This window comes from Callorhinus ursinus, unplaced genomic scaffold (assembly GCF_003265705.2).
Source record: "Callorhinus ursinus isolate GAN/ISIS: 27379988/994484 unplaced genomic scaffold, GSC_fseal_2.0 scaffold3, whole genome shotgun sequence".
NCBI classification, from domain to species: domain Eukaryota; kingdom Metazoa; phylum Chordata; class Mammalia; order Carnivora; family Otariidae; genus Callorhinus; species Callorhinus ursinus.
In genome coordinates this window covers 77,482,346-77,507,346 of record NW_027397065.1, presented here as the reverse complement: position 1 = coordinate 77,507,346, position 25,001 = coordinate 77,482,346, and the positions used below count along the sequence as shown (strand labels likewise).

At 36.1% G+C, this 25,001-nt stretch overlaps 1 protein-coding gene across 6 annotated transcripts in view; it reads right to left on the bottom strand.

Annotated features, from left to right (window-relative positions):
* Positions 1-25,001, bottom strand: part of CDH18 (cadherin 18) — a 990,219-nt gene that overhangs the window by 359,899 nt on the left and 605,319 nt on the right. Inside the window, exon 2 of one of the 6 annotated variants that reach the window (XM_073891069.1) lies at positions 18,081-18,214. The exons of the other annotated variants lie outside the window; for them this stretch is intronic. The gene's annotated coding sequence lies outside the window, so the exon portion shown is untranslated. The remainder of the gene's footprint in view (positions 1-18,080; positions 18,215-25,001) is intronic. 6 annotated transcript variants of the gene reach the window in all.

Below are 25,001 nucleotides of genomic sequence, written 5' to 3'. Positions count from 1 at the left end.
TAACCAGACTCTTGCCATTGGTCAGTCCACCGCACTAAGTACTGCTAAGGTGAGCTTTGATTATGTATTTGTTCATGTGTTATCCTCACTTTCTGTTCATTCTCCATATCCAAATCCTTCAAGGAGTATTCCAAGTCCCAACACCTTACATTGCCTTCCTTGACTATTCCTCATCAGCCTCTTCCTCTTTTAACTCTCACAACACTTTTAGGCAATTTTGACATATTTGCAGATAACTTTATTCTAATTCGGATCATTTGCTTTTCAAAAAATGCATCATTTTTATATTGGTCTGACCTGTTCCTCCAACTACATACTATGTTTTTTGTTTGTTTGTTTTTAAAGATTTTATTTATTTGACAGAGAGGGAGAGAGGGCACAAGCAGGGGGAGCAAAGAGAGGGAGAAGCAAGCTCCCCACGGGGCAGGGAGCCTGAGGAACTCGGGATCATGCCCAGAACTGAAGGCAGCCACTTAACTGACTCAGACACCCAGGTGCCCTATGTACCATGTTTTAAGGTATGTAATATATTTTACACTTCAAGGCTCTGTTCCTTAGCTTCTGCACAGGAAATATTTTCAAAGATTTAGACACATAAACTTCTTTGAGTATTATTGTACTAGGAACAAAAAGATGATTCTAAGTCTTCAGAGACTCTTATTAATAAACAACACTAGGATTTAAAACTTCGTAACAGCCATAGTCTTGTTTACTGTGTTTTTGCCCAGTAATTTCTGATTACTACCTCCCCTTCCCCCCAACATCTTTTGCCTTTCGCTGAAGATGGTATTTTAAGTGATGGTTTGAACCACTGTGGGGAGTTACTCAGTTTTCCTGGGTATCGCATATACATACAAGAAGTATACATTGTGAAAATATAGGAAACCTTACTAAAAATTGAGCTGGGCAGCCCTGAAGTGGGCAAACTCAGGGCTCACCAAACAGGAAAAAGTTTACTTTATATTCCCAAGCAAGAGGAAGAACAAATTGCTCCTCCCCCAGAAACAGCCCAGCAAATGAGAAACTGCCACACTTAACCAATGAGAAGCTGTCACCTGTGAACTCCCCCTAAACAGTCCCTCCCAACTTCCTCCATTCCTCCATAAAAGCAAGCCCCTGTGCTCTGTTCTCCAGACTTGCCTATGGTTTGCCATAGTTTGCTTGTCCTAAATCACAATTCCTCTGCTAATTCCAGATAAACTCAATTTGCTGGCAAAATAGCTGGCACTCTCTCTCCCTCTCTCTTTTTTTTTAAGGTCACCAACATGTTACTAACTTTTTGTTTCTTTTTCTTCTGTTTATCTTTTATCACAGGGCATACCTCAGCCAAGAACCTCAGAGAGTAGTGGGAGAATTATTTTTCCTCCTCTATACTCCCAAGAGGTACAGTGTAAGTCAAATCAAGGAGGGGTCTTCTATTAGTAATACATATGATTCAAAAATCACCAAAACTTACAAATATTGTACTATTTCACTGGATGCAGTGGATAAAGGTACTTTTTACCAAAAGTCACTTATGAGGTAGGAGGACACTGGCCAAATGGTAGATATCCATTTGTTCTTTCCACTTACCACTTTGGCATCTGTATGTATGTATGTTCCTTTTTTTAACACCATATACCAACTTTACTCCCTCAGCCCATATTATTTAACTGCCTCTTAGGTGAATGCACTTTAGTAGTGCAGGCAAAGTGGTATAAGCAGAAGAAAACTCCAGAGAAAACAGAATTAGACTAGAATCTGAGCCCTGACACTTAACAAGTATGACTTTAAACAAGTCTTAAATCTATCTGTTTTAAAGTTCATGGAATGCAGACTGTGTTGCATAATTGCAGGGCACAGTATAAAATGAAAATGCAGTCAGGCTCCAGCCAGTGGATATTTTAAAATGTAGTTGGGAATTTTGTTTGTGTTCAGGAATGGTGAGGCCAACAGATTGGGAGATGACTGCCATTAAAAAGATAGTTCATTACTCACAATTTCAAAGAGTAGGGGGACATGCCACACCATGCAAAACATGAGAGAGCACTGAGGCTGGTTGGTGAGAGAGAACAAGGCAGACAGATTGCAAAGGAAACTCCTAGAAAGCCTTTATCATGGCTTTCTAGGAAAATGATGGGCAAAGCAGGGTGAGTAGGCTAACCAGGTATAGGACTGGCTAGCTTGAAAGATTTCAGTGGGCTCCTAGTGTGGGAAGGACTGACCCCACGGTCATCTGTACTGGAGAATAATACTTTGTTCTCAAGCTGGATAAAGCAGGTAGAGAAGGGTGGTATGGACTTGGCACTGGTATTTTGCAAATGAAAACCAGAGTCTCCTTTACTAACTCTAAGAATACGTTAACCTTGGGATGGGCAGTCCCTCCTTAGTCAGCAAGCTCCCAAAACCATCGGATACACTTCATCAGATACAGAAACTAGAAAACCTGGTTAATATGGTGAGGAAGTCAATGTTTCTTCCCACAGTCCCAAACTACTACAACTACTACAACTAGGTGAATCTTATGTGATTCTTACAAACTGAGATGTACTTAGTACCTGGATTGAGGGTGCTCAGGAGACCTCACTGAGTCTCCTACCAAATGTCCCATCCATAGCACTGCCACCAGGGAGAGAAGAGCAACTGCCTTGTCCTCCTCCCCAAGGCATATGGGGCAACTGTCTGTGTCCACGACTATACATCCACTGGGACAGAGGGCAATGACAGAATAGAATCCTCCCTAATCCACCCACCAGTGCAATCCAGTCATTGTCCCAGGCAGAAGGCAGCAGGAGTCTTAGGATGAGAAAGAGGGGGAGTGTAAAGCCTGATGGTGCTCATGGCACCAGAGAGAAGGGAGTGGGCAGCCTCCAGCCAGGCAGCCAATACCATGGGGACTCTGGGGGAGGTGAAACTCAGTGGTGTGAGCAGATACTCCAAGTCCCAGTGCATGCTCCATTGCCCCATCCAACTTCACTTATAAAACACAAATTCAAAGATAACATTCATAAGAATTTCACAGAGTATTAATTCCCAAGTTCAGGGGCTTTCAGAGCACAGAACCCTATGTGAATACCCTGGTTGCATGCTCATGAAATCAGCTGGAGATCCACAGGATAATTTTTTTGTCTTATCTTCCATCTTCTAGACCAAATTTTATTCTGGCTCTTGTAGCACCCAGCTGTGCTCAGATTTAAACTAAGCGGTGCCTTGCCTTAGCTGCCTAGCATATGTCTTATTTTCTATTCCAGGATTTTCTGCCACTCATGCATGTGAACACTATGTGACCCAACTCAGCCATTCTAACACAAACTTAGAAGAGGGAGAACACAACCAATGAGGAAATGTTATGTGATGGACAACATGGCATTGCTGTCTTTGGGCCTTGGGCAGACAATCTGGACTAAGTACTTCTCATCAATTCCTCAGGATTCCCAGCTGGATCAGGTCACAGCTTCCACAGTGCCAGCTCCATAAGACACTCTTGGCTTTTCTTCTTGCCCTGGCTCATTCTTTCTACTGCCCACACATGTTCCTTAGGACTGCATCACAAAATAAACTGTTTGTGAGTCCTTGAATAAAGCCACCCTTTTGTGGGAATTCTGAATAATATTAAATAGGACTTATTTTGAAGGACAAATGAGATAGTATATGTAAAATACCAAACACAGGACCTGCAAATCATCACTATGTAGTATCTTTGCATTCTTAATCCTTTCTCTCTAAATTTGAAAAGCTGTCTGATGTATAATCTATAGCCAGATGTATAGAAAATGTAGCTTTCATTAAAAAAAAACTCAATCTCTATTTCAATATTGAATTGAGTCAAATCCTGGTAAATCCTGTCTATGCAAATTAAAATAGTATTTTCTGGATTCTACCCTTTTCAAGGTGACAGGTGGGGATAGAAGAGTACCTAGTGTCAGGTACTCAGGGAGTCATCTCTTCCCCGGGCTGAAGCAAACATCCCAACTTGTTTCCAAGGATAATTCCACATCCCTAGTGTATCTTTGGATGAGTCTCCTTGTAGGACTCCCAGTGTCTTCGATGTCTCTCAAAGCTCATCAGTATCTCTGGACTACCCCTGTGCTCCTTCTGGGGATGTGGGAAAATTGGCTCATCTCTGACAGCTCCTATATACTGCAGGAGAATGAAGAAAGGTTTGACTTCCACCCTCTGCTCTTTATGCATTGTTGATCCGGCATGTTGGTATTTAGTGGATATAACTTATTTCCACAGGATCCAGCTAAGAAACAGGTTAGGTGCCCTCAACCGTTGAATCAACAAATGTTTCTACACTTTTTCAGTTGTATTTCCTACACTCTGTTCAGGGATAACAGCAATCATGACAATATCTCAGAGACCCCCACCATGAGTTGCTAACTTAATGCTTCCTCTCTTGCTTTCCGCCCTCCCCTCCCCACCCCGGGAGGGGCATCTTTGCCAAATCTGGGTATACAGAGAAAACAAAACTAAAAACAAAAACCTTCTCACCATTTGAGGCATAGAGTTCTCCACAACTCTTCTTGAAAACAAAAATCAAGTCTCTTAAAACACATAAAGCGTTTCTCTCTACAAAACTAACTATGCCTTGAGGCGTTTCTATAATAAAACTCTGAGAGCAATCAGTTTGGAATGGGGATTGTGCATGAAGAACACATAATCAGTATAATCAAATTATTATCCTGTCAAGAAGGAAATGTGTCCTTACAAAACCCAGCATCTAGGAAAACCCAGCAGGCATTTAGTGACTGCTCAATTCAGTCTGCAAGCAGAAGACAATCTTGTGCTGCAGGGCACCATTCGGGGTTCTAAAGAAGAAGGGCATCTAACTAAGTTTTGTCCAATACCAAAAGAAAGAAGAAGAGCATGCCAGGTGCAAAGACAAGATGAGTAAAGCACAAAAGTGCTGAGAACCTACCTGGTACCAGGTAAGCAGGATAGCATTCAAAGTATCAGGGGAAAATGCAAGAGAAAATCTCCTATTTTTGGTGCAGGATTTCTCAGTAGGGAACTAACATCCCAGTTTGCCCTGGATAGTCTTCATTTCATCACCGGTATCCCAACATGATTAATATTTCCCCTTTTTACACGTAGAAGTATCTGGGTTTGAGCATTTTTCACAGAAGTAGAACAATCTTAAAATGTGTATGGAACCACAAAAGACCCCAAACAGCAAAAGCAATCTTGAAAAAGAAATGCAAAGCTGGAGGCATCACAATTCCAGACTTCAAATTACATTACAAAGCTATAGTGATCAAGACAGCATGGTACTGGCACAAAAAAGGACATATAGATGAATGGAACAGAATAGAGAACCCAGAAATAAACCCATATCTTTATGGTTAACTAATCTTCAACAAAGCAGGAAAGAATAACCAAAGGAAAAAAGACAGTCTCTGCAAAAAATGGTGTTGGAAAACTGTACAGCAACATGCAAAAGAATGAAACTGGACCACTTTCTTACACCAAAGAGGTTACAAGTAGTAACCTCTTTGACAATGGATGTGGCATCTTCTTACTAGATATGTCTCCTGAAGCAAGGGAAACAAAAGCAAAAATAAACTATTGGGACTTCATCAAGATAAAAAGCTTCTGCACAGAGAAGGAAATGAACAACAAAACTAAAAGGCAAACTTCAGAATGAGAGAAGATATTATTTGCTAATGACATATTCAGTAAAGAGTTAGTATCCAAAATATATAAATACCTTATAACAACACCCCCCAAAACAAATAAACTAGTTAAAAAATGGGCAGAAGACTGGGCGCCTGGGTGGCTCAGTTGATTAAGTGACTGCCTTCAGGTCAGGTCATGATTCCAGAGTCCTGGGATCGAGTCCCACATCAGGTTCCCGGCTCAGCGGGGAGCCTGCTTCTCCCTCTGACCCTTTCCCCTCTCATGCTGTTTCTCTCTCTCTCTCTCTCTCTCTCAAATAAATAAATAGATAAATAAATAAATAAAACCTTTAAAAAATAAAATAAAATAAAAATGGGCAGAAGACATGAATAAACATTTATCCAAAGAAGACATACAGATGGCTAACAGACACATGAAAAGATGCTCAACATCACTCACCATCAGGGAAATGCAAATCAAAACCACAATGAAATATCACCTCACACCTGTCAGAATGGCTAAAATTAACAACACAGGAAACAACAAGTGTTGGTGAGGATGTGGAGAAAGGGGAAACCTCTTACACTGTTGATGGCAATGTAAACTAGTGCAGCCACTCTGAAAAACAGTATGGAGGTTCCTTGGAAAGTTAAAAATAGAGCTACTGTATAACCCAGCAATTGCACTACTAGAGATTTACCCACAGGATACAAAAATACTGATTCAAAGGGATACATGTACCCAATGTTTGTAGCAGCATTATCATCAATAGCCAAATTATGGAAACAACCCAAATGTCCATTGAGTGATGAATGGACAAAGAAGAAGTGGCATATTACTCAACTATACAAATGAATGAAATCTTGCCGTTTGCACTGACTTGGATAGAGCTAGAGTGCATTATGCTAAGTGAAATGAGTCAATCAGAGAAAGACAAACACCATATGATTTCACTCATATGTGGAATTTAAGAAACAAAGCATATGGACAAGGGGAATAAAAGAAAGAGGCAAACCAGAAAACAGACTTCACTATTGAGAACAAACTGAGGGTTGATGGCGGGGGAGTGGGTGGGGGGATGGGTTAAATGGATGATGGGTATTAAGGAGGGCACTTGTTGTGATGAGCACCGGGTATTGTATATAAGTGATGAATCACCAAATTCTATACCTGAAACTAATATTACACTGTATGTTAACTGGAATTTAAATAAAAACTTGAAAAAAAAGTGGGTTTGGATGATAAATTACAGAGTCATTGTAGTCAATAGACAATCCAAGCAACTACTCAGAATGTAAGAAATGAACTTAGCCTACACCCAACAACCTTTCAATAGAAACATTTTCATGATATGATTTGATACTCAATTCTAAAAGAGCATTGCAATTGATATCATAGAAAAAAAATCAGATTCTTCTTTTACTTCATGTCACTGACCCTGTCAGGAATATATCTGACAAAAGGTTTTGTGAATTGAATAAAATTAAATGTACAGACATAAGACAATTAGAAAGTAAAGGACCACACAATAAACTGAGGAAAAAAAGATTCAAAACCTACATAAGTATCTACCCATCTTTGTCATTTTTAGAAGATTTATGCAATATGTGGCATTTCTAACGTATCTCAAATATTTTGCATAAAGCAAAAGCTTGGGATACAGCCTATTCCCTGGTGGCTTACTTACTGATTATATGAATGCCATATTATCCCACCAATGTGATTTATTCATAAAGGGTCTTAAAATACCAGATATAAAATATGATATACATATAGGTGACATAGCTAACCCATATTTACTGATTGTGAATGATCTGTTTACCTAAAAATACATTTAAAGTACTATACCATATTATTTTAATTATTTTACTGATATAATTATATTTCAAGTGAAATATAGTGATATTAGTATATATTACTGGTTCAAAAATTAATGATGCCTGATTTTCCACTATTTTTCCTCTATTTCCCCAAATTCACCACCAGCTCTTATCTCTGTATAGATCCACTCTTGGGCTTTATTTATGATGATTTGGGTACTGGCTCAAGTAAAGAGAACTAGAGGAGCCAACATGATTAATATTTTAAAAAGCAGAGAATCATCATCCGGATATATTATAAAAATGTGTCATAATCTAGACCTCAGAGAAGTGTATACTAGGTCACACATATATACATATGTGTATTTTCAACTAATTTTACTATATTTTATTTGGAGTTATATCACTTACAGTATGTTGATTTAAAAAAAAATTGGGGTGTGATGTCAGGCAGAAACCCTTCACCTCATGAAAACCATGCATATATATGAAGAGAGACCATCACGTCCTTAGAGTTTTCTGATGGAAACAGATTGAACCCCATCAAGTTAAGAATATCCTCCGACATAAATGTGTGTCCATCTCCATGGCTATTCTTCCTCAATACCCAATCCTAGAGGTCACAGAGTCCAGGAAAAAAAAAAAAAAGAATAAGAAACCATACCAGATCCCATTCCGTCAAAGAATGAGAGTTCCAGCTCGTGTCTGCATAGCAGGCAGAGAGAATGGGCAGAATATGGGATGAGAAGAGAAAAAAATGGGAGGAGTAGGGGTGTGGTAAAGACAGATTACATTTGATTTTGAGTTTAATGTTTTCTACTGGCTTAAAAAATTTTTATAACTAAAAGTGGCCAGAAAAATTGTGAAGTATGACCAAAGCATCATTAAGGGATAAGAAACTTGGGGCACCTGGGTGGCTCAGGCAGTTAAGCATCTGATTCCTGATTTTGGCTCTGATCATTATCTCAGGGTCCTGAGATGGAGCACTTGCTTAGTGTGGAGGCTGCTTAAGATTCTCACTCTCCCTCTGCCCCTTTGCCCTTGCCCCCACCAACCCCCACCCCCGACAGGCCCTCTCTCAAAAAAAAAAAAAAAACACTAAAAGAAAAAAAAAGAAAGAAAAAACTTAAACTTAGAAGTGCCAAAGCAGGTGTGAAGGCAGTGTATGGAGAAAATAAAAATTTAAAAAGTGATGTTCATTTTACTGCACTATGCCGTATATACTGCTTTGGTGTTCCTTTTAGAAACTTTTCAAAAATAAGCAGAGAATTATTAATTTATTAACTTAGCCCAGACACTAAAACTTAGTAGTGTCATGCTACAATTAAGAATTTAGCACATTAATCAGCATATGGTTGTGATAGGCAGAATCTCAGACTACTTAGTGTTAATTTCATTCTACATAACCTGGAGTATCAGTGGCTAATTATGAGCATCTTGTAATTTTACCTGTTGGGTGATCCACCCAAATGAATATTATAGGCATCTTTTGATTATAGCACAATGTACAAGTTATTTTTGATCTTCTCTACGAAAAAACTAACAATTTTCCTTTGTAACATTTATATATGTTCTGATTTTAATGATGATAACTCTACCCAGAATTGCTAACAATACAACTTTTGATCTCATTTATGACTTAGATTCCTTAGAGGAATCCAGTGAGGATTCAAAACAATAATCCATTTCATAAACTAAAAGGTAGCTTACATCTAAATATACATCTAAATAGTAGATTTGCTCAATCTGTTATTAGGTAATATTATATTTGCATTATCCAGACTAAGTTGTCTGGAGTTACTAATGGGCGGTCCTATTTAAATTCACATTTCCAGATAATCCTCTTATACTACCTCCCCAACTTTTAATGGGAAAATCTCTTGCCTCACTTTACCTAACAGTGGATGTGGTTCCTTCCTATAAGATTTGCTAGAACAATTAATGTATCAATATTACAATTTCACATTTGTAATTATTAATGTTATTTACTTCTAATTATTCTTGTGGCAAAGCCGTTCAAATATGTCTTAATTGTAGATGTAGATGAAATCTTAAGTAGGTAAGAAAAATGAGTTGATTCATAGCTCTTTTTGATAACCAATACACACCATGCCCTAACTTTGAGTTGATTTCATGACTCTGTGAGGAATGTCAACATCATTTTAGTTCCTTAGAAATTATGTAGTTCTTGGGGCACCTGGGTGGCTCAGTCGTTAAGCGTCTGCCTTTGGTTCAGGTGATGATCCCAGGGTCCTGGGATGGAGCCCTGTGTCGGGCTCCCTGCTCCGCGGGAAGCCTCCTTCTCCCTCTCCCACTTCCCCTGCTTGTGTTCCCTCTCTCTCACTGTCTCTCTCTCTCGGTCAAAATGAATAAATAAAAAATTTTTAAAAAAGAAATTATGTAGTCCTTAGAGAGAGAGAGAGATAGACCATGTAGTTCTTGTTTTAAAAGCTGGTGGATTTTCACTCTCCAAATAGATTTTATTAGTTGTCGATGGGGAATATACTTCTTTATTGTAAATTTGGTCTATTTTGTGTTAGCCTGATACAATTTGGTGAGAAAAGATTTTTTCTAGATATTCCAAAATCACAGGTTGATTCGTTGTTGTTGTCCTATAATATAGTTTTTGAGTGTTTTACTCTCTCCTTTTGATAATACAAGATTATTTAGATTTTGATTTTATTATATGATATTCTGTTAGCTCAGGTATGGAGTAATTCCAATGTTATGAAATCTCCAGAGTTCCTCAAATATTTGCATAGAATAACATTCCTTCAATTAGAGCCATGTATTCCCTTGGGCAATTTTTTTATTGTGCCATAAGTCTAGGCACTAGTAAAAACCACTAATCACTTATATTTCAAGGTTAATGATTCAAAATGCTTAAATGTCCAGACATATATAGAAAAATAGGTAATCAATGTGAATGTGGACTCTGGAAAACCAGATGTTTCATAGTCAAAAGGTTCAGCCCATTTTAATCATCATAGATGTGGAAATAATGTTAGCCCAACAATATACACCCATGGGCCAGATTTACCCCTACATACCACAACTTTATCAACATTGTATATTTTAGCCAATTTTCCTTTGTTTGCTTCTTTCACACAGCACTAAATTTCATATTTAAAAAAAATTAAAAAATAAATTTCCTATTTAGAGTTCACTACTGCTATTATAATTACTGTCATCATTGTTATTTTCTTCAGCTGGTATTTATTACTATATTATATGCAGGGCACTAAACATTCACTCTGAATTATTTCTTTATAACTTTATAATAATCCTAGGAGATGAGTACTAATATATCATCCACAGCTGTGGCAAGGTTAAGTAACTTACCACAGCTCTGAAATTGTAAGTAGAACAATCATTCTATTCCAGTATCACATAGCTCCAAAAATCAAAATCCAATTTCTTAAAGTATCCTTTTAATTTTTTTTCAATTTTTTATTTAAATTCTCATTAGTTAACATGTAGTACAATATTGGTTTCAGGAACAGAATTCCGTGGGTCATCACTAACATACAACACCCAGTGGTCATCATAATAAGTGGCCCCCTTAATACCCATCACCCATCTAGCCCATCCCCCTCCCTCCATGATCCCTCAGTTTGTTCTCTATAGTTAAGAGTCTCTTATGGTTTATTTCTCTCTCTCCTTTTTCCCCCTCCCATATGTTCATCTTTTTTGTTTCTTAAATTCCACATATGAGCGCAATCATATGGTATTTGTCTTTCTCTATTTTGCTTACCATAATACACTTTAGCTAATTTTTGTTCTTTTTAATTCATTACTGGTGAACAGGGTATCATCTTTGTATTCTCAGAACCTAAGGCAGTGTCTGGCATAAAATCAGCACTCAGTAAATAGTAAAATAGCAAATCAAGAGCTAGTCCCATGTCTCTTTTAGTTTAACAATTCTGTGGTTCAATTGATATAATACACTAAAGTCTTTTTACCTACCTGTTTATAAAGTTATCACATCATTATTTTTTATCTCTATAAACCTCTCTTCATGACCTCTTCAGTTTTTTCACCACAAAGACAGCATCATCAAAGGAGAGGAACTAGAGTATAACATTTGAATGTAGACTCCAGAGTAAATAAATTTGTATTCCAGAATTCTAGGACATATTATATTCCTCAAACTGGGCATGTTTCATAACCTCTTTACATTTACTAATATGAGACCGTACTTAATTGGGTTTTTGTAAAAGTAAAAGGAGATAGGGCATGTGTTAGGGATATCTTTCCTCTCACTGGGAACTGGAGACCTAAGCCCTTTCAGTTAATGGAAACTGGAAATGGATTCATGCAATTATTTTGGAGTTTATATTTGAGTAATTGATTATTTAATTTATACCATAATGTATTTAAATATCTTATTCAAACACAAATAAAACAATATGATATACCTGGGTAAGATGCTACAACTAAGAGTCTATTGACGAATGAAGTAAATCGTTATCTGTATTAAAATATGGGTAGGGCACCTGGGTGGCTTAGTTGGTTGAGTGTCTGCCTTTGGCTCAGGTCATGATCCCAGGGTCCTGGGATAAGGTTGCATTGGGCTCCCTGCTCAGCGGGGAGTCTGTTTCTCCCTCTCCCTCTGCCCCTCCCACTGCTTGTGCTCTCTCTCAAATAAATAAATAAAATATTTAATATATATATATATTATATGTAGGTGAATTAATTTATATATATATATATATATATGTAGAGTTGAGAAGCTCCCTGTGGGAAACATACCCAGTGAATTGTCTTCTTCCCTTGAGTACAGGCATAATCTGTTATTAGTCAATAAATTATATATAAATGTTGTATAGTCAATAAATTATGGCTATAGTTCATTTACATGGTAAAAGTTAAAGGGTTTTGCAAATTTAACTGAGGTCCTAAATCAATTGGCTTGAAGTATTCAAAAGGGAGATTATACTGCAGAGGTCTGCTTAATCAAGTAAAAAGAGGGATGGGGCCTTCCCTTAAGTCAGATAAACCCCCACTGGCCTTGAAAAAACAAGCCATCATGAGTTCTACAGCCAGAAGAAAATGAATTCTGCCAATAACCTGAATGAGCTTAAAAGCAGATTTTTTTTTTTTTTTACCCTAGTCAAGCTTTCAGGTGAGAACACCGTCAAGGCCTGCAACTTGACCGCAGCCTTGTAAGACCTTGAGCAGAGACCTAGTTAAGCAGTCCCTGACTTCTAATGCATGAAAACTAAGAGATAATAAATGAGTTTGCTTTCAAGTGCCTAAAAGTGTGCTAATTCATTACACAGGAATAGAAAACTAATACATGCTCCATTCTTCAAGTACACAGGCCCAGAATAACTCTGGAAATAAGAATCCAATTCTGTTTATTTCAGCATCCCTCTACAAAATGAAGGAAAATCCAAAGATATAAGAGCATATCTGAAAGCACTGGATGGATGTGAATGAAGAACAATTTCATAAAAGGACAAAGGTCCCAGAAACAACATAAGACATAAAACACGAAGCACGGGCGGGCGGTGTGCGGGGGGGCATCTGGCTTGGAGATATAAGGTGTTACTAGTTTTTTTGTTTCTGAAAAAAAAAAAGTCATCCTTCTTGCTATAGGTCATGGCTGATTTTGATTATCAAGACAGACACCATGGTACTCTTTGGAAATTTTAGGGAAATTTCATGCATATTGATGCAGAGAACTTTAACTTTGGAATTCAGCTATTACTATGTGAAAAAAAAAAAAACGACTAAGCATGACTCAGAGAAAAGGAAAACCTTTCCTCTTATCTTGAATTTCCATCATTGTCTTGTTCTATATTATTGGAAGTATATACTGGGTCTGTGTAAGTGACAGCTCATCAGCAGTGACAGCTAAAAAAATTATAGCATTATAGTTTGCAGACATAGTCAGTGAGGGACAGATTCCTTTGGAAACACCAAGAATTTCCACAGAACTCTCAGGGACACAAGATACCTTGGTGTGACTTTAGGATGTTACAACTTTACCTGCAGCAATAAAATGCTTGTGCTTTAGGTAATAGAGTCTTAACAGATGCAGCTCACTGGCAGCTGCCGTTGTGGAACATGGGCTGATGATTCAGACCACTGATGGCACACCAAGAAATCTCAGAAATATCTTATGCATGCACTCCCTCCAGAATCTGAACCCCTGTTCAAAATGGGGATGTAGTCTCTCTAACTGGTACTCAATAAATATGATCACACATGTACTTAACAATTCGAGAGACTAAAGGGATAATTAAGTTGACATACCATAAGAGATATAATAAAATTAAAATGCGATGCTTAGAAAAAGGAGGCATAAAAAAGACAAGATGAAAATGAAAGCTTATGTAAATTGCAATCCTAAATGGCCTATATACTTCCTGGTAGTGGATCAAAAATTGAACAGAAAGACTTGAAGACTTTGGGCATCCCGATTAAAAAGGCTGCATTGTCACTTTTTGTATTTCATCATTTCAAAACATAAACAGGCTATTTTTCCTGATGATACAAAACTCAGAAATAATTTTCTTTTGAATTTGTGGAAAGAATATGATACAATACAGAACTTGTATGCTAGTGGGTGGTCTCGGGCACTCAGAAACATGTCACTTCTTCAACATATATATGAAATACAACCTATTTAAAAAATATTAAAACTTTTAACATTTATTATTATTAAATTATAACTTATTTAAAAATATTTAAAACTTTTTACTTAAAAATCCAAATTTCTACCTTCTCTCAAAAAATCTGGAGATATGGTAAAGTTTGATCTATGTTTGGTTTGGCAATGATCTCTGTGAGCTGAGAAAAACAGGCTCACTTGAAACTGGCCTCTAAACTTCAGGTTAGCACAATCTTCTCCATATTTCATTCCATCCAGCCCTAATTGCTTATTTAAGTCATCTGCCTGCTTCCTTTAGGCTACTGAGTTTGGGCTCTCTTAATTTCTTTAATAATATCTTCCACAACTTCTCTATGGATATACAACAAAGCATTTCGTATGTTTCTATAGTAACAATCTCAATGTAACTAATCATGCTTTCCTTTTAATCTTGGCTCAAAGAAGATAAGAATAAAATCTAATTCTCAATCATATATTCTATATTTACCATCATAGTGAACAGACTTGCTTTCTTCCTTTTATGGTCTTGATTTTTACTTTTGATTTGTTCCCCATTAACTGTATCTTTACAGGCTTTCTGTGGGGAGGAGGGGAAGCAGATTCAATATAAATAACGAAAAGTAAAAACATGTTTGTTGAATTGAAATTTTTTACATTATTTTACTTTATGCATCCCCTTATTGAATACCTGCAAGACCTGCTCTGCTGTAACTTATCTATAGGAATTTTTATTTTTATAACATCTATAGGACATAAAGCCGGTAAATGAAACAAAAAGTTCCAAAGCTCAGTTGTTACATTTACTGTTTACTGTTGTGATTTAGAAAGACCTTCAGGATAAGGGAGGGCTGGTAGGGTAAGTATATTCTCTCACACATCATAACTGTCCCTAAAGGATCTCACAACACCAGTGATACTCAACCTTTAGCTTGCATCAGAATCACCCAGAAGGCTTGTTGAAAACAGATGGCTGGTGGAGTCTGAGACTGCTGGTCCAATGAGCTCACTGGTGATGTTGATTCTGCCCATCCTAGAAGTACCAGGTAACCATGAACCCAACTCGAATCCTAAGTGTAGAGGAGTCTTATTTATTCTTAAATTCCCATTAAATTACACTTTCTCACATATGGGAGACACTTAGTACGTAACTATTGAAGGAATTAAGAGTTTGACGTTGTGACATAATATTTAGCTAACAGGGTTTTGGTGGGGCCTCAATTAACAGGAAGTTCAGCTAATGAAAGAGAAGTACCTCATTTCATCGGTCAATTTTGCCTTTTTCTAGTGTATTGGGGAATCTCAGCTTTGTATTTGAAAACACATTGTGCTTTTTCTTCCATGAGGGATGTATATATAATCAGAATTTTCCTGTTTTTATTTTTTATTATTTTTAATTTTTTGAAGATTTTATTTATTTATTTGAGAGCAAGAGAGAGCATGAGCAGGGAGGAGAGGGAGAAGCAGGCTCCCTGCGAGGAAGGAGCCCAATGTGGGGCTCAGTCCCAGGACCCTGAGATCATGACCTGAGCCGAAGGCAGATGCTTAACTGACTGAGCCACCCAGGCACCCTCAGAATTTTCCTGTTTTTAAATGCAAATACCAAAATAGAACTGGATCTGTAAAATTCTTAAATCTAGAAGGAAGACTATGTTTAACTTTTAATTTCTATTGGTGTACTATATATGAATATAGTTAAACTTATGTTTTTAAAACTTTGCAAATGATAATTTAACCACTTTCATTAAAAAATTCATGGATCCATTTTTCATATCAACTTTTTATTTTATTTTTTGGTAAAATAAATTTTTAAAAAAGAACCAAATTTTGTCTTTTTCTTTATTTCAGACTATATCCTAACTTCAACTGGCAGCTAAAATTAGCTAAAAGTTAAACTGTAAAGTGTTTATTTTGTCCCAGCAGTGAAGATAGCACCTGGCTCATGTTTACCAAAATTATTTCTTTCCTCCTGGACATTCAGCTCTGTTACATTTCTTTCTCTTTCTTGCAGGTGTGGCTATGATCACTGAGTTCTTGCCAAAGGAATATGGCTGAAAGTGGTAAAAACTATCAAGGGCCATCCCATGAAAGACTCTCACGGGATCCTGCACCCTAAAAATAGGGTAAGACAACCAAGAGACTGAAGGAGCCTGGTGTGTGAATGACAAAATGAAACAGGATTACCCTTAATTTCAACTAGTCTTTATCGGAGCTGGAAATAAACTTCTATTAAATCTCTAAGATCATGGGACTTTTCAGAACTGCTGGTATTCCTTCAACTTATATCAAAATTAGTATGTTGCAATTGGGTTCTGTCACCATGTTATGAAGTAGCAAATTTTGGTAAAATTACCAGCTTCAGTAACCCACAAGGATGACAATATGTTAACTAACAACTGTCAGCTGGGCTGTGATGGCTATTTATGGCTGCATCACAAAAGTATTGAAGGAATGAAATTAGCTTTCTTCATTGTATTAGTGTTCTTTATTATATTATTAGTATTTCTTTTTTTATTTTTTAAAATATTTTTAAAAGATTTATTTATTTATTTTAGAGAGAGAGTGTGTACATGAACAGGGGGAGAGGCAGAGAGAGAAGGAGAGAGAATCTCAAGCAGACTCCCTGCTGAGCATGAAGCTTGATCTCAGGACCCTGAGATCATGACCTGAGCAGAAATCAAGAGTCGGATGCTCAATGGACTGAGCCAAACAGGCACCACAGTGAGTATTTCCTTATATTTAGGTAGGAGAACAAAAAGAATAGAGATAGTCCTGAGCTTTAAAAGTTTGTAAACGCTTTGGGTGCAATATGGACCTCAACAACTGAATGTCAGGTTTGAAAATGTCTTGGAGATTAAACAAAAGAAAAAAAAAACTTGTTAGGATGTGTTAAAAAAAAAAAAAAAGACTCCTTACATAAACGATCAGATTGAGAGTTTTACCTCCATACTTGGATCACCTCAAGGTAGCCATCAGTAATTTGAGAGAGGAAGGAACATTGAAGTGAGATGTAAAGAAATAAAGGAGAGCTTACATTTTGTCTAAGTAACACTTTGTGTTTACTGTCAAATGGAAATTATCAGAAACAAATCAACTGGAAGCCTACCAGTTTTTGAGGTAATCTTATTGACAAAGAAACAAGGAGTTGAGACTAAAAATATTCTGGCACTCTGAAACTCAAATCAACTTTTGGATTCTGCGGCTTGCATATCCAGGAAGCAGGTAAGGAAGCAGAATCCTCAGGGTAAGAGAGGGACCAGTGCCCACTTTAGATGTAGCTATGAAAGTAAAATGGTAAAGCTAGGTGCCTTATATTCTATATAACAGATAAGAGAGTTCCTGTCATTTGATAGAATCGAAGTCTCAACCCAGGAATATTTCAAAATTAATATGAAGTGGGAACTACTCTTGTCCCCCATTCTTCTTTTCCCAAGGAGTTTTGTTTTTTGTTGTGTTTATCCTAATCTGGTTCTGCCCTGGACTTTGGATGTGTGTGTCGGGTGGGTGGGTAGGATTATCTTTTAGACCTTGGTCTTTTGGGAAAGACTATTGCCCCCAAATCTTGGACACTTTGCATCTGGGATGCATACTGCCTCCTTTAGGATGAGATGAATATGTTGTATGTGGAAGATGATGGTTGAGACAGATATTTGGAAATCTATGGTAGGGACTGGCTCATTGTTTACTTATATTCCACTTTTCCTGGACACATCGCTAGACTAATTTCCCAGTCCCCACTGAAGTTAAAAATGACCTTATGACAACGGTGTAGAAGACAACAAAACTAAAAAGCAACCTACCAAATGGGAGAAGATATTTGCAAATGACATAGCCAATAAAGGATTAGTACCCAAAATATATAGACTTCTACAACTCAACATCCAAAAACTGAAGAATCCAGTTAAAAAAAAAAATGGGCAGAAAACATGAACAGACATTTCTCCAAAAAGACATATGGATGGCCATTAAAAACATGAAAAGATGCTTAACATCACTCATCATCAGGGAAATGTAAATCAAAACTCCAGTGAGATATCACCTCATACCTGTCAGAATGGCTAAAATAAGAGACACAAGAAACAGCAAGTATTGGCAAGGATGTGGAGGAAATGGAATCCTCTTGTACTGTAGGTGAGAATGCAAGCTGGTGCAGCCACTCTGGAGAACAGTATGAAGTTTCCTGAAAAAGTTAAAAATAGAACTATCCTACAATCCAGTAATTGTACTACTGTGTATTTACCCAAAGGATACAAAAAATGCTGATTCAAAAGGATATACGCAGTATTATTTACAATAGCCAAATTAAGGAAGCAGCCCAAGTATCCATCAATAGATGAATGGGTAAAGAAGATGTGTAACACACACACACACACACACACACACACACACACACTGGAATATTACTCAGCCATAAAAAAGAATGAAATCTTGTCATTTGCAATGACATGGATGGAGCTAGAGAATATTATACTAAGTGAAATAAGCCAGGGAAATACAAATACCATATGATTTCACTCATGTGGAATTTAAGAAACAAATGGGCATAGGGAAAATAAAAAAGAGGCAAACCAATAAACAGACTCTTAACTATAGAGAACAAATTGATGGTTACCAGATGGGAGGTAGGTGGGGGGATGGGTGAAATAAGTGTTGGGGATTAAGGAGGGCACTTGTTGTGATGAACACCCTGTGTTGTATGGCATTATTAATTCACTATTTTGTGCACTTAAAATTAATAGAACACTGTATGTTAACTATACTGGAATTAAAATTTTTAAAAAGTGAACTTACGACTCAATTCTGGTCAATGGGATCCAGATGGAAATGATTAGCTCCTTTCTAGGCATGCCTATACCTTGTGATTAAGTCTCCATTTGCTCAACCCATCTGCTGGATGGACAGAGAAAACACTGAGGCCCTAGAGGAAGGTTGAACCACAATGGAAAGAACTACTAGATGATGGGCATCATTAGACAATTTATATCCATTCTCTCACATAGCTTTGCAATTGTTCAAAGAGGAAAGCATAACAAATGCTAATTTTATCTATGATGAAAATCAAAGCTCAGAAACATTAAGAAACTCAACTACAGTTATACTTCTTTTAAGTGGCACAAGCAATGCTTATTTTAAGGGTCTATGATAAAGGTCTCAAACCTAGAAGAAATCTTATGAAAATCTTTTCTTGTGGCACAAAATAATAATTTACATTTTAATTAAAAAACCTAATTCTCACTTAAAATGTTCAAATTTTCTAAATTCTTAAACAATAAGTACTATCCAAACAAATCCAATAAAAAGAAAAAATGTGTTTACAACTATGAATTAATTTGTTCATGCATTCAAATATCTACCATTATACATATTCTCATTTTGATAAACTAAAGAAATATAAACTTGGATGTGATATTAATGTTTCTCTTGGATCCACTGAATGATATTCTAGTCTAATCTTTTAACTAAAATTAGCTTAACTGGCTCAATATATCTAGTGTTTTAATCTAAGCAGAGTCAAATGGGAAGGGAAAAAAAAGCAAGTGTAATGTTGTAAAGAAAGATTTTTATAGGGTGGTAAGTATGCCCTAAGTGAATTGAAAAAAAGTTTTGTGAATTTTTTTTTTGGAAAAAAAAGTGAATTCTTAAAATGAAGAAGATGTAACTCTTTAAAAACATTTTTTGCCAATAACTTATTTTTCATAACCCTAATGTAAGGCAGTAAGAATTGATATGTCAAGCACTGACCTCGTAATAACGCCCATATTTATAAAGGAAATGATGAAATAGAATAAAATGTGAGCCTAAAAGTTCCAGGTTACCATTTAAAACTTGGTATGGAAAACAAAGGCAAAAGAAATTAAATTCCCTTACTCCTTACAGCCCACTGACAAATCCTTGAAACAAGCAGAATCACCTTCCTCTAGCAACTCAGCTGCCTCAGTGTTAATACTTTGCTAAGGGCAAAAGGCAGTTTTAGCCAGACCCCCAGGATCTTGTGAGCCTACTTTAACATATAAAAATTCCTTTAGAAACTTCCTTTATCTCTAAATCCCCTAAGACATACGTTAGCAAGCACCCCCCTAACCCCATGCATATTACCCACTGATATACATCTGAAGGGCTTCATGACTAGAGTTTTATTAGAGAGTAGTAAATGATAGCTAGCCCCCTTAAGGTCCTGGCAGCCTTGCCTCCAAAATTCCTTAGAGACTTACACTATATCCCTAAACCCCTCCCAACTTGAAAGTATATAATGGGCCACTCCTCCTGACCCTGGTACAGCCCTTTCTGCCCACGGGCCCTGTCCCCATGCTTTAATAAAACCACCTTTTTGCAGCAAAGACATCTCAAGAATTCTTTCTTGACCATCAGCATCAAATCCCAACCATTTCCTTCATCAAAAATTGGTTCTGCCCTGTATTACCTGTATGTCCGGTAAATTTCTTGAAGTAGCTACTTTATTTCCTTGGTTGTGATATAACTTTAAATCTGAAACATGGCGTTGTTGTGAGTCATCAGAATAGCAGATACAAAGTAATTGCTAGAGCAATGCTGTGGTTGTAGCAAACATTTAGTAAATGTTAGAAGTGTTTAGATATTAAAACCGTTCATATTAAACCAGAATATTAAACTTTTATAAGGAAATGGAATACATGTGTGTGTCAGAGGTCACAGATATTTAAGTAACATATTTGATTTGTCTGATTAGTTGTTTCTTTAAAAGCATGGTTGTAGCTCCTAGTTTGGGTCTAACTTGCTTGAATTTCTCTACAATGGTTTCTTCTGTGTTTCATGTGACTTCATGCCTATTTCCATCTTGAATAAATACGTAAACAAAGACAATTATATCTTTCAAAGGTGACTTCATAATCATTTACTAGGAACCTCATTATATCCTACTAGGTGAGTTAACACATTCACACAAAGCCAAATCCTAGTACATTGCTTTGGGGAGTGGCATGAGCAAAGCTTTTATTTTGGAGAAAATGATCAATCAAATCATGTTCACATTAATCTTTGTGGGTATTTTATCTCTTTTCTACTCTTTAAACATCCCATGGACCAAATATTTAATCTCCATTCAGTGGAAACAAGAGATGAAATAATTTAGAAGTTATTAAAAAAAAAAGAAAAAAATAGTCCACCTATCACAAACAGAGCCTTACCTATATTAGGCACTTAAATATATTAAATTAGATTTTATTTAAATTACACTTCCTGGGCACCTGGGTGGCTCAGTTGGTTAAGCGACTGCCTTTGGCTCAGTCATGATCCTGGAGTCCGGGGATCCAGTCCCACATCGGATTCCTGCTCAGCAGGGAGTCTGCTTCTCCCTCTGACCCTCTTCCCTCTCGTGCTCTCTATCTCTCATTCTCTCTCTCTCTCAAATAAATAAATAAAATCTTTTAAAAAAATAAAAAAAAATAAATTACACTTCCAAACAACAAATACCATCCACTCATACTGAGGTGAATGCAAACTGAGTAGTTTTGAACAAGACGCATTTTTAGAAGCCCTAAAATGAAGAGTAATTACACTCATTTAGGTAACCACCATATCTATAGGATTTAGCTTTCAAGTGAATTAAGCATTGAAGGATAGATTTATTTGACAGTTTGCTGAAGAGCTCCTCTGAATTGCAATATTTTTGGTTCATATGCACGTGTACAAGACCAACTACTTTGAAAATGAAGTGCTGAGAAAAATGTCAAGAGATCAATTTGGTGCAATCATTGCTCTGGACTTAAGTACTGTGGAATGATGTACAGTAAATTATTGAAGTATCTCATTTTGAAGGGCACATTAAATAGCATTTAATTATATCTGTTCAAAACATGAAGGAATTTTTAATGCAACATCCAAAATATCTAAAATTAGAATGAAAAATCTGTTTGAAACATTTGTATGCTCACAGAGAAACACTAAGAATGTCAGAACTTTTCAAATAAAGATTCCATTAACTCTCAAAAGGAATATTTCCTATTTAGTGGCCTATCTATTGCTAATCTCATCTCTAAATTCTTATTGACTATGTCTGCTCTAATTGTTGACATCTCAAACAATTTCTATTTACTCTTACTTAGTATGATGCCTATAGCCCTGCAGGGAGCCCCTTTGAATTCACACACTTAATTACTTCCCTCTCTCCAGGGAAGTGTTATTCTGGCAAAAGGAGAGGGAAGAAAGTTTATTAAGCAGTGTCATAAACTAGACAGTAATATTATAGAAGGCATGTGTATAAAAGGAGAGGCCAGAAGAAATACTGTTAAGAAAAATTATCCAAAATTTGGAAATAAGTCAAAAGAAAGATAACATATCCCTTAAATGCCTTATTTTAATAAGGTGCTCAAATATTATCCAAATATCTAGAAGAATATCTCTGTTTTTGTGCTATTTACTCTTGATTAAAGATCGATATTCTGTAAAGTTACATGATAACTTGTGAATTTTTATCACAACAAATGCAAATGATTCTGTCCATTAGAAAAGATAACCATCAAAGGTTATGGTTTATTGTCCTGAAGGACATCGATCAGTTTTATAGTTAACTTATAGTAATCTTATTTTAGTTTTATAGTAGTCTTACTTTAGTTTTATAGTTAACAAGTAATCTTATTTTAGTCCAACATTCACTTTCTAAATGCTGATAATTACTCAGATCTTCAAGGGCTTTTTGAATCACCTTTATTATTCTGCTATTTTCCTCACTGATGAGTTTAATCAAATTTTATACATACTCATTCACAGTATATGATAATCAAAATGGCCCGTACCCTGGAAAGTAGATGGAAGTAACTGATTTTTTTAATACATTTTTAAAACTAAACTTCATGGTGAAACTAAACTTTACATTTTGTATACCTGAATTCAGGTGATGTCATTTCCTAATATGTGAATATTAAATTTTTCAGTAATACCTCATCATGATTATCCATGTTTTTTTGTTCTGTTTTTTAATGATTTTATTTATTTTATTTGAGAGAGAGAGAGAGAACAAAAGCAGAAACACAAGCAGGGGGAGTGGGAGAGGGAGAAGCAGGCCTCCCGCCGAGCAGGGAGCCCGATATGGGGCTCAATCCCAGGACCCCAGGATCATGACCTGAGCCGAAGGCAGACGTTTAACGACTGAGCCACCCAGGCACCCCCATGATTATCCATGTTTGATCTCCTCTCAGTATTATCAAAAGTCATATGTGTACCTCACATTATGTAAGTCTTGCAGTATTATTTTACTCATCTTTGAGAATAGATAATTGCACCCTCAAAAGCAATGATCACAATTTTTTTTTTTGCTATTCTTTTAAATCTGTTTCATTACTTCACCTTTAAAATGTAAGTACAGAGGTATTCTATTACATTCTATTCTCCATTGTTTTTAACATTGGGGTAGATGTACATTTAGTGATATATAAGAGTTGATCACAAATTATACTCATAAAGTATGAACGAACTTCTTGTTTGGATGTTCTGTTTCAAAAGTTACATTAAAAAGTTTAATTTTCTTAGAATAACTAAAAGTAAATTATGTAAGACAAGAAAAATCCACATACATTTTTTAAAACTGATATTCTGAATACTTTGTGAACTAGAATAGATTGGACTATTGCTATAAATGGTGTTCAGTAAAAAATACAAAACAAAATTCACTTCATGGGCTCACTTTAATGTCTAAAATAATTTTGTTTCTAAAGTCTCTGAGACTCTCTTGACAGCACGGCATCAATATATATACTCATTGTGATAAAAGTGAAGATTTTAAAACTTGGGAAGAGGGAATAGAAAATTTTTCATTAATATGTGATCTCTGTCATCTTAGAAACATTGCCCTAGGATAATACCAGAACAGAAGATGCATATGCATGATCACGGAATAGATGTTTACTACATATAAGGCCTCCCTAATAAAGGAAAGAAGGGGAAAATGTGAAAATTATCAGTTATGAAGCTATCATTGGACGCATTTTATTACCTTTATAGATATACAGTTATATTTATATGCCCAGAGTGCTTTCAGATTGGTAACAGGAGTAACAGGCTACTGAACGCATTTGATCCCATAAAAGAAAATATGTACTTGGGCTTTTCAAGATAGTTTAGACTTTAAGTACAAAAAAATGACCTATAGACATACCCTGCCTGCCACATACTTCAGATGGCCCAAAATGCAGATTCTAGAGCCCCAATCTAGACTCACAGAATCACAATATTTGGGCATGTCTGAAAACTACATTTTAATCAAGATCTTCAGATGATTCTTATGAATGTTTGGAAATTAATGTCTGGAGACTAATGTTTGGAGTCACTGGTGTTAAGGAATGGGAAAAACAATTATTTGAAACTATTATTGAGGACAAGTATGGAAGACTCCACTACACCATTAGAGAAAAATGTTCAATGAACTTAAAAAAAAAATATGAGTTTAAACTGAAAACAAAGTCATGGGCATTGAATATCACACCACATTAATTACCCATGGATCATTTATTACGTGAATTTCCTTTTTTCCTCTTAGGTACTTGGGATTTGACTTCTAATCATGAGCTTTGCTCCTACATTTCTAATGACTTAGACTGTTATGATTATTTTGTCCAGTACATTTTCAAACCTATTTGTCTCTTCTTTCAGATTCATGGGGATCTATTTCAATACATCTAATGAAAGGCATAGTTTATATATCCTAAGATGCATCTAGTTATCTAGTTATTATTTTATTCAAATTACTGTTTTGGAATTGGTCATTGTTTCCTAATACTACATAGTTTTTAATAAAGTAATTTTTATAAATCTAATGTCATATAATGCATATAAATATTATATCTGAATATTAACTAGAATTTGAAAATACCATATGAACTGGAATATGAAAAACAGAGGGGTTTAATGTTTAGATTTTAATGCCACATATGTATTGGAGTTTTTGACTTCTAAATGCAAAAATAAATCTCCACTTTTAAATATACAAGAATAGA